This window comes from Zea mays, chromosome 7 (genome assembly GCF_902167145.1).
Source record: "Zea mays cultivar B73 chromosome 7, Zm-B73-REFERENCE-NAM-5.0, whole genome shotgun sequence".
Taxonomy (NCBI): domain Eukaryota; kingdom Viridiplantae; phylum Streptophyta; class Magnoliopsida; order Poales; family Poaceae; genus Zea; species Zea mays.
The window spans coordinates 181,921,926-181,929,340 of NC_050102.1; the positions used below are offsets into that span (position 1 = coordinate 181,921,926).

The following is a 7,415-nucleotide window of genomic DNA, read 5'->3' on the forward strand; positions in this document are numbered from 1 at the left end:
TTTCCTTGCTATCTTCACCCTATCAAGCCATTCTTGAGTCACATCCTATTGAGCATTCATTGAGAGAATCATTTCTTCAATATTGTGAACCTTGCTTGAATGTCTTCTAAATATAACTGTTAAGATTAATCAAGCTTTAGTTTGATTCTCATAGAAGCATATATGGACTGATAGTAATATGGTCAAGCCAATTCACGATTCCTCATATCTTATTCACTTTGGCTTGACCAATCCTCTTAATCACTTCAACCTCTATTATGATCATATTTATGCATAGTGATTTCTCAGGACTTGTCCATATATTCAAACCAATATAGAGACCATATTATATCCATTTGCATTGTCTCACTGGTTATTTGACCTTGTGTTGAACCTTGTTCACTGATCATTATACACTATTCAAGTATGTTCATCATACTGAATTTCCTGTTCAACACTTAGCAAACTTGTTAGACCTTTAAATGTGTTGTTATCCAAATCACCAAAACTCACAAAAGGGATGAATGCACTTTCACTAAGTCTCGAGTAAACTTGACATCAAGGTACTTTAAAGGAATAGCAACGTCGCTAAGTCTCATGAAGATCCACCAAGAGAACTAAAGGCCACTAGGCCCTGGGCGCTCTAAAGACTAGGGTGACATCAAGGTACTTTAAAGGAATAGCTACGTCTCTAAGTCTCATGAAGATCCACCAAGTGAACTAAAGGCCACTAGGCCCTGGGGCGCTCTAAAGACTAGGGTCCGTAGTATCCTATCGATTTCCGTGTAAAACTCATGACTACGTGATCGGTTGGAATCGAACCCACTACCTCACCTTCGCGTGTAGCATCCTCTACCACTTCGTCTATCACTTACTTCATGTCTATATTGCAGTTTTGTTGCCCACATATTAGAACAATTAGAGTATAAATTGACTATTTGAGGTTGTAAATGAATTAAAGCGAAAAAGTTGTCAACTACAAAATTCCATAACTTTTGAAGTTCTAGAATTTTTATTTTGGCACTTTTCCCATCCGAGTTCGTTTGCAAAATTTGCATTTTAAATTTGATAAATTTAGATGCAATGTTTTAGAGCCAAAATGATTTTAAATAAAAAAGTTGACAACTACAAAGTTTTATAACTTTTGAAGATCTGTAAATTTTATGTTGGTGGTTTTTTCATACGAGGTCATTTAAAAAACTCAAAAAATTCAGCATAAAAATGATTTTTAGTTGCGGTTTCTTAAGAAAATCGCCACTACAAACCGATTTTTAGCGGCAGTTTCTTAAAAATCGCCTATAGAAATCATGGGTTTTTAGTGGCGGTTTTCTTAAGTAACCTATAGAAATATGGTTTCAATATGCGGTTTTCTTAAGAAACTGTCAATAAAAATAGCACTAGCGCTTGATAACGGAAACCGCCTATAAAAATTAAACACCACTGTAGACTTTAAGCTTTTTTCTACTTGTGTCTTGTGCATTAGGGCATCGATGAGCGATCAAAACATATGGGCCCCTCCTTTCTCAGTGGCTCCTACGGCTTAGGGGTGTATAAAGAGTACATGTGCTCCAACTATTCAGTCCCTAGAGCAGTTGACAACACTTGGACGCTAACGGTCGTCTCTTGGTCCTAAGGTGTCACACCTGAATTTAAAGACAAATCCAGATATATCTCACATGTGTGACAGGATTAAGTCTCACACATATGGCGACTCAATGTACAGAAAACAATATCAATTTATGTACAAAATAATTAAATAAAATACACCATATGACGACAACGATCTTCCAGAACCATAGTTAACTAGGAGACGACGGTCTAGTTCTCTCCAAACTCTTCATAGTGATCTTCCTCCGATGGTACCCGCTCTTGACCTAGTGTGATTATAGCAAGGGTGAGCTCACATACGATCATCGCTCGGCAACTGTGGGAAAAAGTGTGTATGAGCTCACTTATGGTTGGAGCTCAATAAGTGTAAGGCCTACCAATGAAACTAGCTGAGGCTGAGCATAACTTTTAATTTTGTTACTCATATTTTATTAGCAATTACTAAGTATAAGTAAATGGCATACCAACCCAATTAAATAAATGATCAATATTGAAATCCCACAAAAGACTGCCCATGCCCTGAGCACAGCAGGGCGTGCCTCAGCCGCTCGCATTGAATGTGGGTGGGGGAGCTTGCTTCCAGTCGAAGGCTTGTGCCACGTGCCCACAGGCCATGTGGCATCACCGAACCCCTACCTGGGCGGAGAGCGGGGACCAAGAGCACATGATGGCTTGAAGTCTTGAGACCCCCTTGCCAAGGGTCCAGATGTCAAACGAGGACGTCCAGAACCCTCGTATGGGGGTAGGTCAGTATACGTGGAGGTCTAGGACCCGCCTATGGGGATCCGGACGACATACGTGGGGGTCCAGGTCCCACCTTTTGAAGCGGCCCAATCTTTTAGGACTCAAATGTGATTCAAATACTAGTCTGAGGAGGCTAGTATACATATTTATACATCAAATGGTTCCATATTTTCTTAAATAAAACAGATCTATACATGTGGCGATCAACTTTAAGAGTTGGTCCACAATTCGGGATATATCATCAGTGTGGGCTGAAGTGGCCTGATATACGTAGTGAAGCAAATCAGCGGTCCAACATCTACAGGCATGGTAGGAAACATGCGTAACTCTTACCCGATCAGCGATATCTTTCCTCTGAAAAACAACAAATAAGCAAGAGTGAGTACTTACGTACCCAGCAACCCACTTCACCCACGGAATAGAGAAATCAGATATAATGCATGAAATATGTGGAGCTAAAAATCTTCGCCCGCACCCACCCCATCGGGTCGTGTACCCATAGGGTTTTGGGTTTAAATTCACATCCCTGTAACACGTCACATGACTACATGAAATCGATATCGATTGTTCGGGTTGGCCATAAGCTGTTCTCCAACGTACGAGCCAATTAATATTAATCGGTTTGGCTCCAACACAATTGATACTAACTAAATCGATTGATAGATTCATCGATCGACTGTCCAAACTAACCAACTTTAAAGTCGAGTCGATCAGTACCGGTCGTGCCATGTCAACGATCGACTTGAACCATCGTTAAGCCTAGCCAAGGTTACAGAAAATGACGGTAGTCCGAAACCGACGGTCTCTTGATATATATGGTTTCCTACTGAGTTTTTTTTTTCAAATTTTGTTCAAAATTAAAAAAATCGTGGAAAAAACAGAAAAATACGATACAAGGCTAAATCTTTTCTGGTATATCCCATATTTTTTTATTTTAAAAATTAATGAGCATTTTTGTTAAAACAATAAAAACCGGTAAAAAAATGTATGACCTAATGCAAATGTATAACCTAATGGCTTTCCAGTGGTTCATTGTATGAGCTAATGTGCAAATGTATGACCCTTATGGCTTTCCAACATGTAGCCCCTAATTGAACAATGAACCATCTAATAGATTTGTTCAAAGATAAAGCTTATGCAAGTGTATGACCTAGTGGCTTTCTAACGTGTAGTCTATAATTAATTGTCACACTCGAATTTAAGTCAAATATAGATGCATCTCATATGTGTGCTAGCGTCAAATTTCACATAAATGATGACTCGGTGTATAAAAACCAGTGTCACAACCTTTATTATATAAGCAAAATGTATTTACAAAAATAACTAAATAATAGAAACTAAACAAAGACGGCGACAACGACGATCCTGATAATGGGACCAGATGGATTCAAACATCCAGCTCCCCGTTCCAGAGATTCTCAGATTATGGATACCGCTGACGCCTCAAAAGGCCCCCTTGAAACCAACATTGTCGATAGGGCTGACATTGAGCATGAAGCTAATGGGACCAGATGGGTATGGCAAAAGTGTTGGGGACGATGCAAGTGAAGCTTCTAATGTGTCGCTTGGACAGATACTGAACCGCAGCCGCGCCGTCGTGTATAGCAGCGACGCAACTGCTCAGAAGAAATTCTCAGGAAAGAGGAAGAAGTTTGCCTTTACAGGACTCTCAGTTTTCTTGGCGAAGCACAAGAAGAAAAAGATACTCCCTCCGTTTATTTTTAGTTGTCACTGGATAGTTCAATTGAACTATCCAGTGACAACTAAAAATAAACGGAGGGAGTATCACATTAGAACTGCTGGAGTCAACTTGCGCTGCGAAAAGAAAACTATCGTAGTCTACCTTGCTAGTTGTTAATAACTTGACCCTAGTTCATGTTCATGTAATTTTACTAGCATAGCATGTGACGTTTATCAGGTGCCTAGATCATTGATTCTTTCATAGCAGGTTAGTAACTGATATTTCTGTTTGGTAGTAGTTATCAGGTGCTGTGTGAACTTGAAATGTACCACAAGTATTCACTAAGTTTCAGATGTTCTTCTCTTCTATCTGATTTCACAAGTAACCACTGGCGTCTCTCTGGTTTGTGAACTCTGTCTTTTGCCACCATATGGTTTCCTTTGCTTCTAACCTGTCTTTTCCACCATGAACCACGTGGGCATGGAATGGTCCAATACAATGAATAGACATAACACTATTTGTTTTATGGTCCCAGGTTGGACAATCAGTTTGGAGCTGTGCCAGCTAGGCGCTTGGAGTTAGAGGGGCGCAATAAAAACGCAACTGTGAAGAAGGTTCGTCATCAGCAAGCTGACTAGCTAGTGCATTTTGCCTACAAAATCCCTTTGCGTATACACAACGGTGGACGCCTGCGGCCTGCTGAAGGCTTCAGGATAGTACTTCCAGAGTTTTGCCTCGAGTAATTTCGGCTACGAGCATGGCTGGCTATTAGCATATGTAACAGGATTAGTGACCAATTGGTTTCTGTGTTGGCTTCTGAAGGAGAAGGAGTGAGGTAGTTTTTTTCTTTTATCTAACAACCAGCACGAAGATACTCTGCTATATAATACTAAAAGTTTTCCTATAAACATGGCGTCGATATGTCCGAGTGGTTAAGGAGACAGACTTGAAATCTGTTGGGCTACGCCCGCGCAGGTTCGAACCCTGCTGTCGACGAAATTTTTTGCTCTTTTCTTATTTGTTTGTTGAGCGTTCGGTTGAGCTTTTTTTTGTCTTTTTTGTTCTTTTCTTATTAATTATTTATTTACTATAATAATAATATATACTATTGTTGAGCGTTGGGCTGGGCCTGATTTGTCGAACTATTCTTCTGTACTGCATGTCTGCATAGCCCATGAGACGAGGTTCAGGATCGTCTCAACTCGGCTGTCGCGGGAGTATTACGAGGGCACAGCCGCACAACCAAGCGCATAGGCTCGTGTCGTGCGGCGGCGGTGGGCGACCGGCAACAAGTCCGACTGGCACTGGGGTCTCGCCCGCCGTCGCCGTCAGGTCAGGTGAGGTCACCAGCAGCCTGTGTCATCAGTGGATTCTGATGCCGCCATGAGTTGAGGTTCCAAGTTTGGTCCAGGCCGCCCATCAGTTTCCACTTTCCAGTCTCCATACATCACACAGTGCCGAGAAATTCGGTGGAAGGTTCGCGCGTCGTCGTCGTCGCCGGCCGCGCTCCGCTCAACTCCGCTGCGCCCCTCAACTCATTGATGGTCTGCGGTACGACGTACGACGACGCTGGAGAAACTTCCGGGGCGGCCCGCGGCCGCGACGCGGACTCCCAGAGTGCTGGCCGGATGGAGCACCGCTTCGGGCTTCCCTTTCCCTACTGATGTAGTAGACGCGTGGCCCCACCAAAATCATCGAGATGACTACATTCGCTTGATTCCAATTTGGATGACCATATTCATATCAACCGAAATCTCATTGGCAAACAAATCACCGGGTTTACCGGGTTTAGAGCATCTCCAAGAGCTCGCTCAGAAAATAAGTCCTAAAAATTAGTTTAAAGGAATATCTGAAAAAATAGTGAGGGTAGATTTTAATACTTTATACAACAGATCTCTTAAAATGATATATTGTTTCTAGAGAGAAAAAACTCTCATTTATAGCTATAAATAGGGTTGTTTTAAGAGCTATAAAAAGTTGGTAACGTTTTATAGGAACTGTTCAAGACACATTTTTATGTTTTTTCAAAAAAAAACTTGATTTATGAGAGACTTCTGGAAAATTCGTGGATACGCTCTTAAGGCTAAATTTGAAAACCTAAATTCACTTCGAGGAATTTGAGTAGCCCCTAAAATAAAAAGAAAGCGCCTTTTTTAATAGGACCAGGACAGGAATCCAACCCGGTGGGCCAGGGCGTTTTTCTCTGTGGTTATATTTTACACGGTGGTTGAAACGTCAGCTGACACGCAGTTTGATTTGTTTGGTTGTAGACAGACACGTAAATCGTATCGTCAGCTAATATTGGACTACACATACTTTTTTTTTAAAACAAAGTCATCGGTTTTGCTCTATTTTTTTTTGGTGAAAAAAAAACAGAGCCAAACACGAACACGAGAACGGGGAAGAAAACTGAACGGGAAAACATAGGAAAAGAGTTACAAACAAAAGAGAAATGAAAGAGAGAAACTGGAAAAAAAACACGTGTAAAGGATGAAACACGACGGACAGATAGGGATGGTAGGAAAAAAACAAAATATGAAAAGGTGAAGGAGGGGGGGGGGGGGGGGGGGGGAGAGAAATTCTCTATGATTTTCATATTTGCGGTTCAGAGAATATATATATGTCTGTATATAGAATGGACCAAAGAGTAAGACAGTAAAAGAGCGAAACGAAAGCAGTTTTAGAAAAAAATATTTAAAAAAGGAAAAACAAAAAAATGAAAAAAAATGGACCAATCCATCGCTGGCAGCTTCCCCCCAATTTGCCAGATGGCTGGCGACGGAGACCTTGACCGCGACGGAGGCGCCTTGCGAGTAAGGCTACTCACAACGAGGATTTCATATCTATGTTTCCAAAAATGCCACATCAGATTTATGGATGAATAAAATACTCTCTCTTAATAGAGAGTTTCATCTCACTATTTCATATGTCAATATACTTCTTAAATGCTGCATATAAATAACCAATAGGATTTACTCAATTATATGAAGATGAAACAAAACACTCTCAGTGGAGGTTTCACACAGTTTCCAAGACATTGAAAACGAGTTAACATGGTTTCATTCCCATGAAACTCCATGAAACTCTTCCTTCTTAAATGATGTGACATGTCATCCAAATAGCTGATGTGACAGGCTAATTAATACATGAAACATCCCATGAAACCTCCATTATGAATAGCCTAACAGGTCTAGGTGGACGACATTCTAGTCCTCCGATGCCAGGACATGCCGGAGCAGTCGCTGATCCATTTGCACCTTCCCAATTTGGATGTCGCGAGTTGCGACGTCCTCCCTACCTCCTTCGACCTAGCGGCAAGCGGCAGGAATTCCTTTGATTGTTGTTCTTGATTCAATAGTTGAAGATGTCATGGATACTTGCAACAACTTCAAGTATAATTGTA

The 7,415-nt window shown here is 41.1% G+C and overlaps 1 non-coding gene across 1 annotated transcript; it reads left to right on the plus strand.

Annotated features, from left to right (window-relative positions):
* Positions 1 to 4,926: 4,926 nt before the first annotated feature.
* On the plus strand, positions 4,927 to 5,008 carry TRNAS-UGA (transfer RNA serine (anticodon UGA)). Its single transcript has one exon. It is a non-coding gene; the product is annotated as a tRNA-Ser (tRNA).
* The last annotated feature ends 2,407 nt before the right edge of the window (positions 5,009 to 7,415 follow it).